Genomic DNA, 21673 nt, shown 5'->3' on the forward strand with positions numbered 1-21673 from the left:
GAGAGACAAAGACAAAGACAAAGAAAGCTTTAGTGTATACTCACCTACGCTGTAGGACATAGAAGGTTCTCAACCTTCCTAATGCTGCAGACCTTCAATACAATTCCTCACGTTGTGGTGACCCCACAACTATAAAATTATTTTCATTGCTACTGCGTAACTGTAATTTCATGACCATTATGAATTGTAATATATAAATATCTGATATGCAACCCTAAATGGGTCACGACCCACAGGTTGAGAACCACTGCTGTAGACGCTCCTCTAATCCTATAAATAACCTCTCTTAAGCCCATTAGTTCTCCAAGCTGGACTTGGATGGGGTTGTTTATTTATTCAGTCACTGGGACCTTATCTATGGTGAATAGCCATTTATTCACCTCTCCCTAGGAAAAGTTAATGGGACATTTAGTAAAATATATTAAAAATTGGAAAGTGTATGTAGCTTGACGAACCAATGTTTTCTGAAGGTTATGAAGTCATGCATGGCTAGGATACTTTCGAAGCCAAGACAGATCAGTGGATTTCCGGTAGATAGCAGAGTTTCAAAACTCTGCTGGTAAGTTTGCAGATTCTGTGCTGAAATTAACATTTCTTTAAAAAAACAACTGCTACTTGTTGAGCCTGGGGATAGCACTTTTAAAAAGCATACTTATTTTAAGAAACTATTTATTCACAGAGGAGCTGAATTTTCTTCATATGCTTCTACTGGAACAAGACTTTACGACAGATGGAGTACACAGAGCGGCTGTGAGAATCCATCTACTTCCTGGTAAGCTGTACACTAAAAAGATGTGTCAGTTGCAAATGATAATCACTCTTCATGCTGCATTTTTGGTTCAGAATGATATTTTTTATAAAGTTATTGATATAACATGCAATGTGTCATTTTTTTTTCAGAAAAATATTTTTAATTTATGTGTCTGTGTGAATGCTTGCTATGTGTGTGTATGCCCACGGTGACCAAAAGAAAGCGGAAGATCCCATGGACCCGGAGCTACAGGAGGTTGTGAGCTGTTCCTTCTGGGTGCTGGGAACTGAACGCTGGTCCTCTGCAAGAGCAGCAATGGTTCTTAACTACAGAGCCATCTCTCCAGCTCCTACTGTCACTTTAAAATGAGTAAATACTTGAGTTTTCTTTTTTTTTGTTTGTTTGTTTTTTTTCAAGACAGGGATTCTCTGTGTAGTTTTGTGCCTTTCCTGGAACTCACACTGTAGCCCAGGCTGGCCTCAAATTCACAGAGATCTGCCTGCTGCTGCCTCCCTAGTGCTGGGATTAAAGGTGTGCGCCACCACCACCCGGCTAATAATTGAGTTTTCTCAGTGTTGATTTCCAGTGTGATAAATTCAGGCTCTCCTTTTCCAAGCTTCAGTTTTCCTTGTTTGCAGATAGCTGCTGTCAATCACGGTCCCCAAACACGAAGTGGAAAAACCCTAGGAGAATTCAGGAAGATGTGTCCATAGTATACAGCAAAGAAATACTTTGTATCTGTAATTTATGATTTGGGGAAAATCCAAAAATCTTGTCAATTTTCAACACTGAGATTATGGACGACTAAATTAGGCCTGAAGACTAATTTGCCAAGTTGGCCTTTCTTGTTAATCATCTTGACAGAATAGTTTTTTTTTTTTTTACATTTATATATATTAGTAACAGTTTTTATATTTTTAACTTAGGTAGAGTCAAAATTAAGAGGAATTATCTTTAAAGATTCCTTATACATCTATGGTTTGGAATTTGACTAGAAAAAGCAAAAAAATGTTTTTACAGTTGATTTTATGCATATTCTTTATACTATTAATTATGATCACTTGTTATGCATATTATAGTTTGGGAGTTTTTTTTCTTTTCTCTGATATATCTTCTGAAATAAGAAACTAACTTGCAGCCTTTCATTCATTTTAAAATGCTAAGATGCTGTACAAGCCTGTATGCTTAGAAAAAACAACAAATACCAGACAGGCAGTGGTGGTACATGCCTTTAATCCCAGCACTCTGGAGGGTGAGGCCGGTAGTGTGAGAGTTCGAGACTAGTCTGGCCTACAAAGTGAGTTCCAGGACAGTCAGAGCTGTTACACAGAGAAAACCTGTCTCAAAAAAGAGAGAGGAGGAAGGAAGGATAGAAAGAAGGAAGGAAAGGAAGGGAGGGAGGGAGGGAGGGAGGGAGGAAGGAAGGAAGGAAGGAAGGAAGGAAGGAAGGAAGGAAGGAAGGAAGGAAGGAAGGAAGGAAGGAAGGAAGGAAAAAAACCAAAGCATGCAGTGTGTATGGGGTTTGCACTTTCTGAGGTTTCAGGCACCCTCTGGGGTCTTGCAGTGGAGTCTATCTTCTGTGAATAAAAGGAGATGGACCACTTTATCACTAATCTACCTTAAAAAGCTATTTGAAATCTTATTTTTTTTGCCTTTGCTTGATGAGACAAGGTCTCAAATAACCTTGCTGACTTTGAACTTTCCATGAAGTAGAAGGTGACCTTGAACTCCTGACCCCCCTGTCTCTACACCTCCAGGTTATAGGTCTGATTTTTGTCATTTTCATTTTTAAGAATCCGGTGAGTTCTGAGATGGATGTGTGTGTCTCCCTTAGTCTTAAGAGACCTCCAAACTGTCCCCAAGGCAAATGAGGCACTTCGTTCTTTTTTTCTTCTTCTTCTTCTTTTTTTTTTTTTTTTTTTTTTTTGGTTTTTCGAGACAAGGTTTCTCTATGTAGCTTTGTGCCTTTCCTGGAACTCATTTGGTAGCCCAGGCTGGCCTCGAACTCACAGAGATCCGCCTGCCTCTGCCTCCCAAGTGCTGGGATTAAAGGCGTGCACCACCACCGCCCGGCTCTTTTTTTCTTCTTTTCTTGAGGCCAAGCCCATCCCATTGAGACAAAAGAGAAAATTAAACTGAGAGAAATAGCCAAGGGCTTATGGAGTCCCTTAGTGCCATAGGCCATCGACACTCACCTCCTTTCTGAAAAGAAAAGTATTCTGCGAGGCAATAGTTAATCCATCCCATTTTGATGTAAGAGGCTCAAAACAGTGGGGCCCCTTGTCCTGTCCCAAGGCTTGTATTGTATGTAGGGACAAACTTTATCACTTCTCATCAGCCCAAGACCCAAATGTATTGGATGGTAATTAGAACCATTAAGAGCAGTTGAGATTAAATGTGGCTTTGACTGGAGTTATCTGAACAACTGCCTCAAAAGGCTGTTTCCCTGGGCTGGACAAGACAGGGATGCCACAGTTACCAAACTTCTTGCCCAGTCAGCAGCCCCCCCCCCCCCCTTAAACATCTCGCCATCAGTCCTCTTCCTTAATAAAAGATCGTCCACTTCTGTCTTTTTACCCCCGTGTGTTTTTGTCCTGACTTCCTTTGTGGATCTGGGGCAGGTTGTTACACATGGGCCAGCAGCTCGAGTCGGGCTTCCTGTGTGAATGCCAGCGGGGCTCCTTTCCAGCTTACCATTTGATACGTTATCTGGGGCAGCAGTGGCCGGGCACCGCCAAGGTTTCGGATGGCTTCCTTCAATTTCCTGTATTGTTACAATGGTGGATGTGTGTGCCCATGAACACGTGCGTGTGCAGAGGAGAGCGGAGGGCCAGGGGAGGCTCCTGCGATGCATTTCCTTAGCCCTCTGCTAAGGGTTTTTTTAGCTAGACGTACACATGATGGAAAAAGCAAAAGTTAGTCACAGCGAGGGTTCCTCACGGGGCTGCCACTATCACCCTAAAGTGGATTTCGTCAAATTATTTCATCTTCGGGGCCAGCTCTATTCCTGTATAAGGTTCCTTCCGGCTCCGAATCTCTGGCTTCTGTTCAAAGGTTCATTTTCTGCTCCCCATGGTTTGCTGTTCTGAAACACTTGGTCCCCACCCCACCCCCACCCACTTTATGATCTGACACCGAGCATTCATGTGTTCTTAGCCCTCATATTTCCTTTGGTTAATTCTGTATTATCCCCTTGCATTTCCGCGTTAGGAAACCGTCTCCTCCTCGAGCCTTTATTATCCAGGGCCCCATTGTCTCTACACAAATATTACCCACGGCAGGCTTTATCTGCAAAGAGGGTCCACAATGTGTTTGCTTCCTGTTTTCTTCCTGGGGCTTCTAGAGTTCGGAGATTGGGTTTCTTCCTGACAAAGGTGGACCCAGAGTCGCGGAGCTAGCAGTCTCTTCTCTAACTATTTCGTTCTTTTTTTAAATTCAATTCGTTTTAAATATGCACAGCGGCATATTTGATTCACCCATGTCTGTCTCTGAGTATGGACATTTTAAATAGAGCCAGGAGAGGGGAACTTGTTTTACGGTTTCGGGTTGTCCCATGCTGATGGCTTCCTCGGGTCCTCCACAAGCGGGTTCAGCGCCATCTAGCGATGCGGCAGCTAAAGCTTTGCTGAAGATTGGCGAATCTTAAAAATTGGCTTGGCAGAAACAGGCAAAAACACTAGAAGCCGTGCACCTCGCCCACAGTCTCGAGGAGGTTCGAATTTGTTACTGAACACAACAACTTTCGTAAGCTACAGAACCCCTGGACCACGAAAAGTGATGGTTTCTGACTGTTGTGTTTGAGGTAGGACTCATGTTTGACCTGTAAGTTTTCATTCTGATGTGATGTGTGTGTGTGTGTGTGTGTGTGTGTGTGTGTGTGTGTGTGTGTTTTATAAGAAGTCTGTTGGTAATTTATGCATCTTTGTAAGAGCAACTGTGTAAGCCAGTTGTTTACTTTCTAATCAGCCTCTATTTTTTCTTCTCCTTTTTGGTGTAAATATTTCCAAGAAACCTTCCAAACCTTTACAAAAACTTCTGGCAGCCTGAGCCATAGTTTATGATATCAATTGTACATCTTTTAGGAATGCATGGCTTTCCAATTTCCAGAGGTCAATGTTCACAGGCATAGACATGCTAGGTCATTGCCACTTATTGGGTGTTATGATGTTTTTGAGAGGGCTTTTGGTTTGGTGATATTTACATTTATTTAATATTTAAATTTATTTTATATTTAAAAAAAATTCCGGCTCACAAAACTCCACAAGTTAAATACCGTGATAATTTACTCAGTGGTTGCAAATTGGAAAAGAAGATAATAGAGGAAATAAATGAGACGTAGGCTAATGGCATTAGATTACTCAGAGCACCGTTTAGCAGTGTGGAGTGCCCTTACGGATGCCACATTTCACTAACCAAAGTGGAAGATATTCAAGCTACAGGATAGGACCTATCTGTGTGCTCAGAAGGTTGCTGACAAGTGTTAGAGATTATTATTATTATTATTATTATTATTATTACTACTACTACTACGTTTTTGGTCTGGAGTGATAGCTCTGTTGTGTAAATTGCCTGCCACCCAAAGATAAGGACCTGAGTTCAATTCTCTAAGACCCATGACATTAAAAGCCATGTGTGGTGGCCTGTACATGAAAAGCCATGTGTGGTGTCCTGTGCATTAAAAGCCACTTGTGGTGGCCCATACATGAAAATCTTAGTGCTGGAGAAGCAGAAGCAGGAAGATCTCCAGGGGTCACTGGTCAGCCTAGACTGCTTGGCAAGCTTCAGGTCAATGACAGACTTTGTCTCAGAAAACAAAGTGAACAGTGACTGAGGAATGACACCCGAGGTTATGTTCTGGCCTCCACGTATACACACCTGCACACAGGTACAGCTGTACACACAAGTCACTTGTCCCAGAGAAACAAGTACACACACGGAGAGAAAAAAAATTACAACTGTCGGAGAGCCACCCAGAAGTGATCTTAGTTAAACAGAATGGAACTGATTCTTTCTTACAACTATATTCTGTGGGCTCAGTTGTAAGAAGTGGGGGTCCCAGGATCATGCCCATATCCCGGGTGCTAATGAAAAGATGGTTGGTGGGAGGATCAGGGAAGGTCACCTGGACACAAGCCTACCATAGCGTCGGATTGTTTGGATTGATTAGTTTATTTGGTCCTTTCTTTTAGAAGCCGAGACACCTTTCCACATTGTACCCCATGTTCATTAATTTTAAATGGGACAAGACTTTGAGGTTGTGTCATGTGGAAGACACAGGGCTGATTAAGGTTAAATGGATTTTGTTGCTTGGGTCTAAGACTTCTGGGAACCTTTCTCTTATTAGTGTAAGCATAGGTATATAAATGAATGTTTATGAGCGTATTGACTATATGGATGTATGTGTATCATGTGCCTGCCTGGTGCCCACAGTGGTCAGAGATGGTATCTAATGCCCCAGAACTGGAGTTATAGGTGATTCTGTGCTGCCATGTGGATGCTGGGAAGCAAACCCAGGTCCTCTGCACGAGCAGTAAGTATTCTTAAACCTTGAGCTGTTTCTCCAGTTCCATGTACACTCTATTTAACATATAACTCACTGTACAAATACTGTACAAGTCTATGTGAAATAATACAAAGATCCCATAGCTTGGGATAAGGCAAAACAACGTAATACTTCTCCAACCATGAGGAAGCAACCAGCCTCAGCTAGGGCACATTCAACAGAACGCAGTGTGTGTAAATTTCCAGAAGACCCTAGCAGCATCAGCTTGCTTCTGCGGCACGGCACAAAGTGGTTCTGATGTAGTGGAAATGCTCTCTAGCTGTCCAGTAGTGATGGAAGTCCCATCCATGCTCCTATAGAGCACCAGCAAGGCCAGAAGGTGTCATTTCCTCGAGCTCTCTGGGGGTTTGTGCTCTAGAGGTGCCATATTCCTCTCCACCTTCCATTCTAGTTACCCACTAGGTTCCTTAAGCATTGACATTTGCCACTGTGGGGGTTTGAAAGAAAATGGTCCCCAAAGGGGGTGGCACCATAGGAGGTGTGGCCTTGCTGGAGGAAGTGTGTCACTGTGGAGGCGGGCTTTGAGGACTCATCTATGCTCAAGATACTGCCCAGTGTTTTTGTCCACTTCCTGTTGCCTGCAAGATGTGGAACTCTCAGCTACCTCTCCAGCACCATGTCTGCCTGCACACCACTGTGTCTCACCATAATGATAATAGACGGAACCTCTGCAACTGTAAGTTGCTGCCTCCATTAAATGTTTTGCTTTATAAGAGTTGCTGTGGTTATGGTGTCTCTTCACAGCCATAGAAACCCTAAGACAGATGTTGTGGATATTGCTTTGTATAAATAAAATGCTGATTGGCCAGTAGCCAGGCAGGAAGTATAGGCGGCACAAGCAGAGAAGAGAATTCTGGGAAGTGAAAGGCTGAGTCAGAGAGACACTGCAAGCCGCCACCACGACAAGCGAGATGTAAGGTACTGGTAAGCCATGAGCCACGTGGCAACCTATAGACTAATAGAAATGGGTTAATTTAAAATATAAGAACAGTTAACAAGAAGCCTGAGCCATTAGGTCAAACAGTTTAAATAATATAAGCATCTGTGTGTTTATTTTATAGTGGGCTCTCAGACTGCCGGGGCATGGCAGGACCCGGAGAGAAAACTCTCAAGCTACAGGAATCAATGTTTCAGATTTGTGACTAACCCCATAATGATTTGATATCTACATGAATTTTGCTTTATCATAGAAATAAGGCATGATATTTTAGGGCATCATTTGGAAGTTTTAAAAGTCTATTAAGAATTCCTGGACTGGCTGGGCACAGTAACCCTAGTGCTCAGGAAGCAAGGTGGGGCAATCCTGAGTTTCAGGTGAGTCTGGCTACATACTGAGTTCTAGGTTAACTTGTGGTATATAGCAAGACTCTGGCATTCAAAACCAAAAGCAAGGGTTGTGGCATGGTGGGAAAGCTCTTGTCTACCATGTCCAAGGCCCTCGGATGGATCTCTAGAAACACACACACACACACACACACACACACACACACACACACACACATACCACATATCACACAACCCTCCACACACACACACACCCCTAAGCTACTAAATTCTGATTCACACAAGCTTGCTATTTTAATAATATATTTTCTGTTTGTGGGATACTTCATTACCTTGATTGACCATCCACGAAGCCCCGTGGAGACAAATGCAATAGATGCATGTAAACACTTCCAATTTATAGCTGAGGAGCTGGGATTGGCTAAGTGTCCGTCATTTCTCTCACCACAACTTCAGGAATCTCTGAACACCGCCCACTGTGGCCCTCAGTGACCTTCCACTCAGCACAGCGTCAGATCCTGACTCAGTGCCACTGACCTCCCGCTACTACCCTCTGGTCACCGCTCAGGGATGACACACTAGAACAAGCTCCCGGGTCAAATTCTGTCAAAAGTTCACAGTGTCTGGCATGAGCTCCATAGCCTGACTGTGGTGATATTTTATTTGTACTGAAATGTTATTTTAATTTTATGTTAATAAATAAAGTTGCCCTGGGGTCAGAGCTATTAGAGCCATAGTAAGAGCGTGGTGGTTAGAAGAGCTAGGTAGATTTCTGTGTGTTCAGGGATACAGCCAGTATTGGAGACATACGCCTTTAAGACCTGGAGGGCGGTACTTACAGGCAGTGATGAGGCAGTCATGTGGTTGGGTTTACAACCAATGAGAAGGCAGAACAGAAAGATTATTTAAACAGGGACACAGGAAGTACCTCCCTCTCTCGGGGAAGCTAGGAGCACTGCAGGAGGTAAGATTTTATCTCTGAGCTCTGACCTCTCGGCTTTTCTCTTTTACCTTGGCTCTGTGTTTCTTATTTTAATAATACGATTGGTTACATCTACATCTGGCGCCCAACGTGACAAGAATCCATTAAAAACTGCTTGGGGCCGGCTCCCTAGCCGGAGCAGCCGGCTCCCTAGCCCCGGCCCAGGTCTGCTTGGGCTCAGGCTGGACTGTGAGCTGCTTGCTTAAAGCCAGTGCTACAAACAGCTCAGGCCTGCCCTGCTAAACAGGGCCCCTGCCTGTAAAGCCAAGCCTTGACTCGGCTCAAGAGGGAACAAGTGGCTGGCTTTAAGCTTTAGCCGGCTACCCCTTCGCTTTCACTTTCACTTTCACTTTCACTTTCGCTTTCGATTTCGTTTTCGCTTTTGCTTTCTCTCTTGCTTTCTCTCTGTCTCTCTGTTTCTGTCTCTCTCTCTCTCTGTCTCTCTGGATTCACACCTAGGACACTAGGTGGCTCTTTTGAAATTCGCTCGGATTTCTACTGTTCTACGCAGATTTGGTAAGTCATAAAGGAAAAAATGGGTTTTCTGTGTACATTGGAAGAAAATTGGGTTTTTGAAATTTTAGGCAGTCTGACAATGGAACAACTATATGAGAATATTAATGTTGATCGAATTATGCAGTTTATCACCATGCTTATTCTCATTTTACTATTTAAAAAGATAGTCGATTTAAGTGCCAGGATAACAGCTTTAGAAAAACCTGTTAATTTTAACAGTGAAGTTGGTTCAGGTTTGGATCATAAGGTTACAGAAAGAAAGCCTGTTTTCACACAGTCATCCTTAATTTATCCTGTAACCGTACAGCAGATGCCTGATCAAATGGCTACACAAAATATCTGGGCTCCAATTGAACTGATGGATTTTAAAAGGTTTAAGGAGGCAATAGTATCTTATGGCATGCATTCCCCATATGTAAAGCAAATGTTAAACTCTTGGTCAACATATAATAGGATTATACCACAGGACTGGTGGGACCTTGCACAAGCTGTTCTGGAACCCAGCCAGAGAATTCAATTTTTAACGTGGTTTAAGGAGGAAGCTAGAAACGTAGAAACACAATGGAGGGATAAAGGAATACAAGTTTGTCAGGATCAGCTTATTGGAGAAGGCCAATATGCTTCAATACAAACACAATGTTTATATGATGTTCAAACCGTAATTTTATGTCGAATGGCAGCCTTGAATGCATGGGACAGAGTTGATGAACCAGGAAAAAAAACTGAGTCATTCACAAAGGTTATGCAAGGCCCAAAAGAATCTTTCACAGATTTTTTAGAAAGACTGGCTTCAGCAGTAAACAGAATGGTCTCAGGATCAGAAGCTAGTAAGGCAATAATTGAAGCTTTGGCATTTGAGAATGCGAATGCAGCATGCAAAAGAATAATCAGGCCGTTAAGGGCAAGATCTGCACCTTTGGAAGATTGGATTAGAGAAACAATTAATGTTGAGGTTGATGAGCATGATGATACGTGGGTAGGAGAAGTAATTTCAAAAGGTTTGAGGAGTGTTAGATGTTTTGGGTGTGGAAAGCAAGGACATTTTAAAAGGGACTGTAAACAGGTCATTCCTAGAAGCAATGTTTCTTCAAGGAACAATGGCAACAGAAGGCCCCTTCCTTCTGGAGTATGCAGAAGGTGTGGTAAGGGAAAACACTGGACCAACGAATGTAGATCAACAAAGGACAGACAGGGTAATCCTTTGCCTCAGTTTTCGGGAAACTCCCGGAGGGGCCTCATGCAGGCCCCCATAGCAAAACCAGTTCAAACCTTTCCTGCAGCTGTAGAGGAAATCCCTGCTCTGAGCGATTAAATAACCAAATGACTATTGGAATAAATCATGCTGGTCAGGATGATGAAAAAGAGAGAATAGAAAATTCAGGAGAAAACATAAAGAAAATTTTTTGGCAAACTTCTATTAATGAACAGAGACCAAAATTAACGATAAAAATAAATGGTGTTTTGTTGTCTGGTCTGGTAGACACAGGTGCGGACATTACCATAATTGCACCAGAATTTTGGCATCCAGCTTGGCCTCTTCAGGAGGTAAATGTTCAACTGTTAGGAATTGGGACATTATCTGGAGTGAAACAGAGTGCAAGATGGCTGGAATGTATAGGTCCAGAAGGACAGAGAGGAAAATTAAAACCATATGTCACTAACATAGCTATGAACCTGTGGGGTCGAGACTTGTTGCAACAATGGAATACTCAGATTAAAATCCCTCCAATCTCAGAAACAAATCATAAACTAACACATGTTTCTGAGAGAAATATTAAAAAACATTATTTTGAGTGGTCACCAGCCATCCATATTATACAAAAACAGGGCACAACAACTGATAATCTTCCAAAAATACCAACAGCTCTACCTTTAAAATGGTTAACAGACAAGCCTGTATGGGTTCAACAATGGCCTTTAACAACAGAGAAACTCCAGGCTTTAGAAGAGCTGGTAGAAGAACAGTTAAATGCTCAGCATATTGAACAGTCAACCAGCCCTTGGAATTCTCCTGTATTTGTTATTAAAAAGAAATCTGGTAAATGGAAAATGGTAACAGACCTTAGAGCAATTAACAAAGTAATTCAGCCGATGGGCTCTCTACAATCTGGAATTCCTTTGCCTACTCTGTTACCAAAAGGATGGCCTCTCATAGTTATTGATTTAAAAGACTGTTTCTTTTCAATACCCTTACAAGAAAAAGACAGAGAAAGATTTGCTTTCACAGTGCCTACTTATAATAATTCTCAACCGGTTAAAAGATTTCAATGGAGGGTCCTCCCACAGGGAATGTTAAATAGCCCAACTCTGTGCCAATATTTTGTACAACAGCCATTGGAAGTGATACGTAAAAAATTTCCTAAATCTATAATTTATCATTATATGGATGATATTTTACTAGCTGACTCAAATGCAGATACTTTAAAAAGAATGTTTAAAGAAGTAAAGAAAATTTTGCCTTGCTGGGGATTACAAATTGCTCCTAAAAAAATACAAAGAGGAGATTCTATTAATTATTTAGGATATAAAATAGAGCTACAAAAAATTAGACCCCAAAAGGTGCAAATTAGGAGAGATAGACTACAGACTCTTAATGACTTTCAAAGATTATTTGGAGATATTTCTCATCTACGAACTATTGTTGGGGTAAAAAATGATGAACTGACTAATTTGTTCAAAACCTTAGAAGGTGACAAGGACTTAAATAGTCCAAGAAAATTATCACCTGAAGCTGAGAAAGAATTGGCCTTGGTAAAAAAGAAAGTACATGAAGGGCACGTGGATCGTATTGATCCAAAGCTAGATTGCATTTTGGTTATTTTACCTTCTAGGCATTCCCCTACTGAAATATTAATGCAGAGGGAAGATATTATATTAAAATAGATATTTTTACCAAATAAACCAAATAAAAAATTAAAAACTTATGGGAAAAAAATCTCTGACTTGATTTGGAAAGGAAAATTGAGACTTCGTCAGTTAACAGGAATAGACCCAACAGAAATTGTCGTACCTTTAACTAAGGAGGACATTGAAAAATTATGGACAGAAAGTGAACCTTGACAAAGAGCTTGCAGTAATTTTTTGAGAGAAATTAACAGCAAATATCCCAAAAGCAACAGAATTGATTTTATAAAGAGAGCTGATTGGATCTTGCCTCGAATTGTACGACAAAAACCCATATCTGGAGTTCGTACATTTTATACAGATGCCAACAAACAAGGAAAGGCAGGTTACAAATCAGAAAATTTAAGTAAAGTGGTACAAAGTCCTTATAATTCAGTGCAAAAATCAAAATTGTATGCTATTCTGTTGGTATTAATGGATTTTTCAGAACCTCTCAACATAGTAACTGACTCTCAGTATGCTAAAAGAGTGGTATTACATATTGAAACTGCAAAATTTATCCCTGATGCTTCAGAATTAACTTCACTATTTATTCAATTACAAGATACAATCAAAAAAAGGAGTCATCCTTTATATATAACTCACATCCGATCTCATACTGGTCTGCCAGGCCCTCTAGCACAAGACAATGATGAGATTGATAAATTATTGATAGGAAATGTGCTGGAGGCCTCAGAATTTCATAAAAAACATCACGTCAATAGTAAAGGTTTAAAAAAGGATTTTTCCATAACCTGGCAACAAGCCAAAAAAATAGTAAAGAAATGTCCTACTTGTTCTTTCTATAATCAAACGCCATTACCAGCAGGATGTAACCCAAAGGGTATTCAGAAAAATAAAATCTGGCAGATAGATGTGTTTCACTTTACAGAATTTGGAAAATTGAAATATGTACACCACACCATTGATACTTATTCAGGATTTCAATGGACAACTGCTCTGAGTTCTAAAAAAGCTGATTCTGTAATCACTCATTTGCTAAAAGTTATGGCCATCATGGGTATACCTGCACAAATCAAAACTGACAATGCTCCATCATATGTCTCTGTTAAAATGAAACAGTTTTTTGATTATTACAAAATAAAACATATTACAGGTATACCACATAATCCTACAGGTCAAGCAGTTATAGAAAGGTCAAACAGAACTCTAAAAGATATGCTAAATAAACAAAAAGGAGTAACAAAAACCCCCAGAAATAGACTGCATAATGCTCTATTAACTTTAAATTTTCTGAATGCCAATGAGAAAGGAACAACAGCTGCAGAGAGACATTGGGTAATAGAAAAAACTACAAAATTAAATCAGCCTATATACTTTAAGGATGTGCTGACCTCAGAATGGAAACCAGGGTATGTATTACGTTGGGGACGAGGTTTTGCTTTTGTTTCTACAGGAGAAGATAAGCTGTGGGTACCATCAAAATTGATAAAGGTTCGATTTGAACAAGAAAAACCTCTTAATTAGAGGAGGTGATAGTTCATCAACCAGCATGAACATCCAATTTAAACTAACTTGTACCTATAACACATGTCTTTTCATTTAATCAGATAATAACTTGCCAAAAAGAAACATCCCCAAAATTAGTCTTGGGGGAAGGTTTTTGTTTTTGTCTTTTAGGAAAATGAAGGTTAAGAAATCTAAAGGACACAAGACAAATGAGACAACTAAAGAAAAGAGACAAATCATCTATCCCAGGAAACAGAGTATATGGGAGTATATGACATATGGGTATATATTATCTAAAAAATTTTATGTCTTCTTAAATGTTTGTTTCTGCTTTTCTCTAAAGATTTAACACTATTGGTTTTCTAATAGTCCCAGTTCAATTAAAATTTAAAGCTGACTTTGGAGTTGGAGAATGGCTCTCTCCTTCTTTAAACTCAAACATGTTGTTAAAATAAAAATACAAACTCCCTGTATCATGACAGAATAAAAGAGCCATTTTCTGCTATGGGACAGGACAAAAGCCAAATTAATTAAGGGACTATTCTATTACTAATCTCAACTCTTTGATTCTATTCTGATTCTTTAAACTTTTCTTAAAGTATAAATTTTATATCAAAATTTACAAGATTAATATATATATACATTTTAAACTTTGTTAAGATATGAATGGTCATATAGAGTACTAACTAATTCTAGAAAAAAGGCTTCAGTTAGCTGCATATATATGTCTTTGTGTTCGAGTCTCTTATCAGTTTTCTGCAGAAAATCACGGCCAGGCCTAACATCAACTAAAGTCTCCGGAAAGAAGATGGGGCCCCACAACAACAACAACAACAATTCCACGTGGACAATAATAATATCACTAAACTGACAAACATCATCTACAGATCAGCTTTGAACTACAAGGTGCTCAAAGCAATTTTGAGATGACTAGCTGAGATGATCCAGTCTCAGAGACTACTTAAATAAGGACTTGAGATAAACCCTGAACTTGGGCATTATACACAGACTAGATAATAATGAAGGATATAGTTACCTTTCCTAGAATTTGACAATTAACCTAAATTTTTCTTTCAGGATAAAGATAACTTCGCCCATACCCAGCAGGAAACAATTTTAAAAATATGACACCCACATTGCCAAAAAAGTGGTGTGGGGCGGGTGGTTTTTTGGTTCTTTTAATGGGTTTTGGGTCTGGGATAATTTTCATTGTTTAGGGGGGTTGGTTACAAGTTGTCAAGGGTTAGAAAAAAGGCTAAACAAAGGAGATTAGATTTAAGGTTCTTGTTTTTAAAAAAAAAAAAAAAAAAAAAAAAAAAGACAATTACTAGTTTTAAATACTTTACATTATTACCAACTATTAGGATATAAAAAAATAAAAGTTAGTAATTAGACATTACAATAGAAATTGTAGTCATATTAGATATGTTTTAAAAATTGAGCAGATATATTTTAGACAGGTCATCTTCAAACCCTTCAGAAATCTACCGAATATGGCATTTAAAATGTTTTAATAACTTAGAAATTTTTCTTTTTTGAGACATGTCGGCTCCTGACAGTACCAATCTACTTCAGAAAAAATATGGGCATTAAAGAAACTGCATATGGAGTTAATTTTCATTGTGACAAAAGTTAGCCACTGAAAAACAAAGTATCCTCAAATCAACAAAAAAAATGGACAGACAAAACACAAAAAAAGGACTACCGATTCCTGCCAAAATAAGTGTGGTTATGGCTTTATCAGACGGCATCTTCTGAGGCCAGGACAATATGGCACCATCCCTAAAGTGGCCTTCACAATCTAAAAAAAGTACAGTGCCCTTTTCTTTGAAGGCAGCTGAACAGGCAGTGGGCCGATGGCTTCTGTTGTGCAATGGAACAGCAACTAAAAGCTCACGCCTCTCAATAGTAGACTGGCATTTAATAGAGGGATGTGGAGAAGGGCATGCTTAGATGAAGCCATATATACACAGCCAAAAAAAATAGACAGCTAAATTCAAAAAACCATCAACAATTTCCAGAATTTAAAATCCTGAATCATGACATGACACTAGTGGAATTCAGGTGTTTCTGGTACATGGACTGCTCTCACCCAGTGTGAGGTTAAACTGTTGACCTTGTGTACAACCTACTTCACAAATCTGTCAGATACCATAAGCCTATAGGCTGAAGATGATGCCCCAACACTGTGGAGAAACCTCAGGTGACTGTCCAGGCAGCTGGCTGTTTCTGTCAACTCACAAAATTTTTGGAAGTTGCTTTTGTGCACTTCCTGTTTTTATTTTTGTTAACTAATATTATTTCCTTCTTGGGTCTCTGAGGGAGTTGAAGATTAGTTAGTTATAGTTAAAGATTAATTATGATAAAAAATAAATTAGATACATTTTGGACTTACTAAAATAGGATAGATAAGGAAATTATTTTCTCTGATTTGTCAAATACAAATGGACTAGACATCGTTTAGGTATTTGTTACTTGTATATATTGTATATAGTTATTGTACTTTTGTATATAGTTTTTCTTTTGTTAGTTATAACCTTTTGCCTTTTTTCTTTTTATTAAAATAAAAAAGGGGAAATGTGGTGATATTTTATTTGTACTGAAATGTTATTTTAATTTTATGTTAATAAATAAAGTTGCCCTGGGGTCAGAGCTATTAGAGCCATAGTAAGAGCGTGGTGGTTAGAAGAGCTAGGTAGATTTCTGTGTGTTCAGGGATACAGCCAGTATTGGAGACATACGCCTTTAAGACCTGGAGGGCGGTACTTACAGGCAGTGATGAGGCAGTCATGTGGTTGGGTTTACAACCAATGAGAAGACAGAACAGAAAGATTATTTAAACAGGGACACAGGAAGTACCTCCCTCTCTCGGGGAAGCTAGGAGCACTGCAGGAGGTAAGATTTTATCTCTGAGCTCTGACCTCTCGGCTTTTCTCTTTTACCTTGGCTCTGTGTTTCTTATTTTAATAATACGATTGGTTACATCTACACCTGACCCTGCCAAAGTCTCTGTTAAAAGACACAAAGTGAAAGAAGCTATGGTAAACATTTTTGTACACTTTGACTTTAATTATCGGCAACAGAAAAGTAGACTACAAGGAAAGATGGTGATGGGATTGGGTTAGAGTTAGAAGCTAACAGGTTTTCTGTTTGGTGAGTCACTGATCACTGAGAGAGTTGGACCATTTTCATTAGTTTAAAATTCCCAAAGCTGGCCTGTGGTGGTGGTGCACGCCTTTAATCCTAGCACTTGAGAGTCCGAGGCCAGCCTGGTCTATAGAGTGAGTTCCAGAACAGCCAGGGCTACACAGAGAAACTCTGTCTTGAAACAAATCAAACCAAACCAAACCAAAATAAAACAAAAATTCCCAAAGCTGCAAGATGTCTAGTAACTCAGTGACTCACCATTGTATAAAACGCCAGGTGGTATTTGCAATAGTAACTATTTATCAATTGATTAGTAGTTGCTAGGATGTGTGTGTGAGCATGTGTGTATGTGTGTGTGTGTGTGTACATATATGAATTGCAATAAAAGCTCATTAATGCATTTAGTATGCCCATTTGAAGCTAAGAAAACCAAGGCTTAGGGGAAAGTAGTGATTTTTTCCATGTTGATTCTCCCAGTTTGCTTTAGGTTCCTGTGATAAATGCTGTGATAACGAAAAACAACTTTGGGAGGATGGCTTTATTTTAGCTTATAGGTTAGAATCCATAACACAGGAAAGCTACAGTGGGGACCCAAGGCAGGAGCTGAAGAAGTAACCATGGAGCAACATTGTTACAGGAAGCCATCCAGTAGTCTAACAATGGCTGTCTCACAGTGGAGAAGGTGAGAGAACCCTGTAGTTGTTTCGTTTAGTCTACAAGGTTGGATTTCTTCAGTCCCAGTCTGGAACTGAAGGCATGGAGGACTCCTGCAGAGCTGCTGGTCTTCAGTCTGTGTTGGAACCCTGAAGAAGTAGGTCCTAACAGCCATGAAGGAATGCCATAGCAAGAGGATGGACTTGACAGGGAGAAGAAGGGCAAGGAGGCAGAAAAGCAAAGATTCCTTCTTCGATGTCCATGCTGTGGGATGTCATTCTGTATGCTGTGAATATGTGGTGCTCTGATTGGTTGATAAATGAAACACTGATTGGCCAGTAGCCAGACAGGAAGTATGGGTGGGGCAAGCAGACAAGGAGAATTCTGGGAAGAGGAAGGCTGAGTGAGGTGTCACCAGCCAGACACAGAGGAAGCAAGATGTGAAGGCACAACTGAGAAAAGGTACCAAGCCACGTGGCTAAACATAAATAAGAATTATGGGTTAAATTAAGTGTAAGAGCTAGTCAGTAATAAGCCTGAGCTAATGGCCAAGCAGTTATAATTAATATAAGCTTCTGGGTGATTATTTTATAAGAGGGCTGCGGGACTGCAGGGGGTCTGGTGGGACAGGAGAAAACTTCCGACTACATGTCCATTTATGTGGGCTGCCACCAAAAGGGACTGCCCATATTTAGAGTGGATGTTCCTGCTTCAGAAAGAAAGAAAATCCCCCAGGAGTGTTCAACAACTTGTGTTTTGTTTTTTAGTTTATTCTAGAAGCAGTGAAGCTGACAACCAAGATTAGCCACCACATGCACGGTGCTGGGAGTAGGAATTATGCTTTCCAAGCTCATGGGGCATCAATGGGACCTCTCCTACAAACCAGCAGTGCCTGGATTTCAGTGGATTCTTTATACAGTATGTCGATTAGTCATTATCATTGAATCATGGTTAATCTGGTGGAATCAATGGCCATTGTTTCCCTTCTCAGGGTATGCTGGAATACTGTTGATAGCTCAAGATCACAGGGCAAGGGACAGTACCAGCATCCACACCATTCGTGGTTTTCTTCCATCCAACTTCTAATCCTGGGTCACTATTGTACTCCCCTGGCTCCAAGATGACCCCTGATAGATGACCCCAGACTTATAGATTCACACTCTTATCTACCACTCCTAGATCTCATCAGTGTTTTTCTGTGAGACAAACAGAGCACAGAGGAGTTGACAAAATATCTCCTCTAAGACTAGGTCATAAAAGACACCAGTTCCTACCGTAATTGCTCTTGGCTGCCTTACCATGGAGGCAATCAACTGTAATGTTATGAAAACATAGGGACAATCTATGCAGAGATCACTTTGGTGAGGCCCAAGTCCACCAGTCACACCAATCTTTGGAGCAGATTTTCCAGCCCCAATCAGGCCTTGAGAGGACAATAGTCCCAATGGCACTTTGCACTTCAGAAGTCAGACATACCCAGCAGAGCCCAGCTTTCCCGTCCCACCAAGACTGAGATAATAAATGTGCATTTCCTTAAATCATTGATTTATGGGTCAGCTACTCGGTGATAGACGATTAGGCTGGAGAGATTAATGGGTAGAGCCCTTGCTGTTCAAGCGTAAAGATCCAAGTTCGCATCCCCAGGGCACATTATGTCTTATCCGGAATGCCAGTGCACCTACAGGTGGAAGTTGAAGACACGATCAGGAAGCTCAAAGGCCTGAAGGGCAAAGAGGCTGCCTCAGAGCAAGAGGGAGGACGAGCTGAGGTAATAGATAAGTGATAGTTGGGAGATAGACTTTTCAGATGGCAGTGTCTCCAGCACACAGAACTCTGACAGAGAAAATCGACTTGAGGCTGTGTCTTGTGGAACTATACCCAAGGAAACTCACCTGCATAGGGCCTGGCTTAGCAGGCATCTGGGCTTGGATCTGAGACCTACAAGCTCGAGGCTTTGGCAAGTATTGGGAAGGATAGTAGAATTGTATATGTGGGAGGAACAGAAATACTTTGTGCCCAGAAGATGGGGAACTGTGATGGTTTAATGCCGTGGTTCTCATCCTTCGTAATCCTGGGACCCATTAATACAGTTCTTCATGCTGTGGTGACCCCCAGCCATAAAATTATTTCATTGCTACTTCATTAACTGTTAATTTTGCTACAGTTATGAATCAGAATGTAAATATCTGATAGGCAGGATCTCTGATATGTGACGCCCGTGAAAGGGTCATTTGACACCCAAAGGGGTCACGAACCACAGGTTGACCACTGGTTTAAATCATGTCCACAAATTTTCTGTTGGTGGATTCAAAAGACAGAACCCAATTCCTTTCCACCGGAGTGTGGCTGGTCTTCATGACTCCCATGTAAAGGGCAGAATGGAACAGCCGCGACTGTGTGTGGCTTTAGAGGCAAAGTCATGAAGTGATTGTGTCTTCTGCATACGCTGCCTCTTCGATGGCTGCTTTGGGCAGGCTGGGAGCCATCTCCCCGGGGAGGCTCACATGGGACAGAACTGAGGCTCCAGGCAACAGCTCTCCCATACCCTTAGCCAAGCCTTCAGGGCCTTCAACATCAGCTTACCTCTTACCTCACCCTGGAAAGAAGGCCCAAAATGGAACCCCCAAGCTAAGTCTCTTTCACAATCCTAAGCCTCAGAAACGGTTGCAAAAATATATGATTATAGTTGTAAGTTGCTATGTTTGGGGTCAATTTTTCAGATAGCGACAAACTGGTAATGTCACTTCACTAAAAATCCACTCTCAATATGGTCACATGTGGGTTTGTTTGCCTTTTCTTAGTTCTTGCTCTTAAGTATCCCACAGCCACCTAGAAAATCCTTTTCCCTGTAATTATTAATTTTTTTCATGGTATACATTTATTTATTCAATCACTATATCTATCAAAGGGAACTTTGCTATTAACAGAACATTCAAATGTTATTTATGTTATTTATTTATTTTTTTGGTTTTTCAAGACAGGGTTTCTCTGTGTAACCCTGGTTATCTTGGAACTCACTCTGTAGACCAGGCTGTCCTCAAACTCAGAAATGTGCCTGCCTCTGCCTCCCAAGTGCAGGGATCAAAGGTGTGTGCCACCATCACCTGACTTCAAATGTTTTATTATGTATGTATTTCCTGAACAGCCATTGTGTGATTCTTTGGGGGCATTCAGAAGACACAAATGTGACTGGGTATGTGCTACCCTTTTCCTCATGGGGTTTAACTTATTTAAGGGGTACGAAATAGTTAGAAAACACTAATATCTTATATATTAAAGTACAAATGATTTATATCCACATAGTCTATCTCTACATTTTTACTCTCCCCTTTAAAACTTAATTTATCATCTGGAGTCTCTCCTACATTTTAAGAGCATTTCATAAGTGTGTTATATGTGTATATATGTATATATAGTTGTATGCACACACATGCACACACATGCACGCATACAAGAGCATGCACTCACATATACATGCACAAGTACAAATATCAAAATAAACCCCTGAATTCACAAATAGCACAACCATATATGCACAATCAAACTGGGAAGCAGGAACTCTTATCTAGCCCACTGCCCAAGGAGCTGTTTCTCTGACTCTCACTTTATATTAATTCTGTCAGTATTTGGCTCTGGTTTCTTCCACTTAAACCATACTTGTGAGATTTACTCTTAATAGCAAATGTGGCAGCAAGTTGTCACCCACCGCTCTGTTACATTAAACTATCCGAATACCCTTCAGTTTACTTTTCTGTCTGACCTTTGGTGAATGTTTAAATTATGTCCACGTATGGGCTAAGAACACGCACGTGTGTACCTTCTGGGACGAGGACTCGTTTCTGCTCTGTATTAGGAATGTAACTGTGTACTGCTAAAGAATGTTTTTAGCACGGCTCTGTCCTTTCCTGTCTCTGCTGTCCTCTTACTTTGAAAGGCACCTTATGGGGGAGCTGTGCATCACTACATCCTGCCCTTCCTCTGCAGCCAGCAGCCTGTAACACTGTAATTCTTCTTACTTGAGACATTCTTGGCTAGTACCTAATCTTTATAGTGGATGGATGGAAACAGTACCACACTAAGATAGCCAAGCCGGTCTTATGTATATTGCACACTTAAATATTTATACGTCGTAAACATTGGTCGACCAACGACAAACAATGGCTATCTAAGCATACACAGGATGTATGAGATAGCCCTTGGCTTTCAGCTTAAGCCTTACATTCCACCCTCAAATGCTACAGAACCATCTGCTCAGGAAACCGGCTTCTCCTGGGAATCAGTACAGTGCCTTTAGGGAGTGGAGGGCATTGCTGGGGCAGGCAGGAGGGGGGCAGGGGCGCTGGATTCTTTTCTCCAGGCTGACGGGAAATGCCTTCCCTGGGGGTCACTCTCTCTCTCAACACTTCCTGCTTCTTAGTTCTTC

General features: G+C 40.7%; 1 long non-coding RNA gene across 1 annotated transcript in view; it reads left to right on the forward strand.

Annotated features, from left to right (window-relative positions):
* The window catches only part of LOC143269041 (uncharacterized), a 42455-nt gene that overhangs the window by 17575 nt on the left and 3207 nt on the right, over nucleotides 1-21673 (forward strand). The window contains exon 2 of the long non-coding RNA XR_013045345.1: nucleotides 680-772. This is a non-coding gene — a long non-coding RNA (uncharacterized LOC143269041). The remainder of the gene's footprint in view (nucleotides 1-679; nucleotides 773-21673) is intronic.

The sequence above is a fragment of the Peromyscus maniculatus genome, chromosome 17, assembly GCF_049852395.1.
Source record: "Peromyscus maniculatus bairdii isolate BWxNUB_F1_BW_parent chromosome 17, HU_Pman_BW_mat_3.1, whole genome shotgun sequence".
Taxonomy (NCBI): domain Eukaryota; kingdom Metazoa; phylum Chordata; class Mammalia; order Rodentia; family Cricetidae; genus Peromyscus; species Peromyscus maniculatus.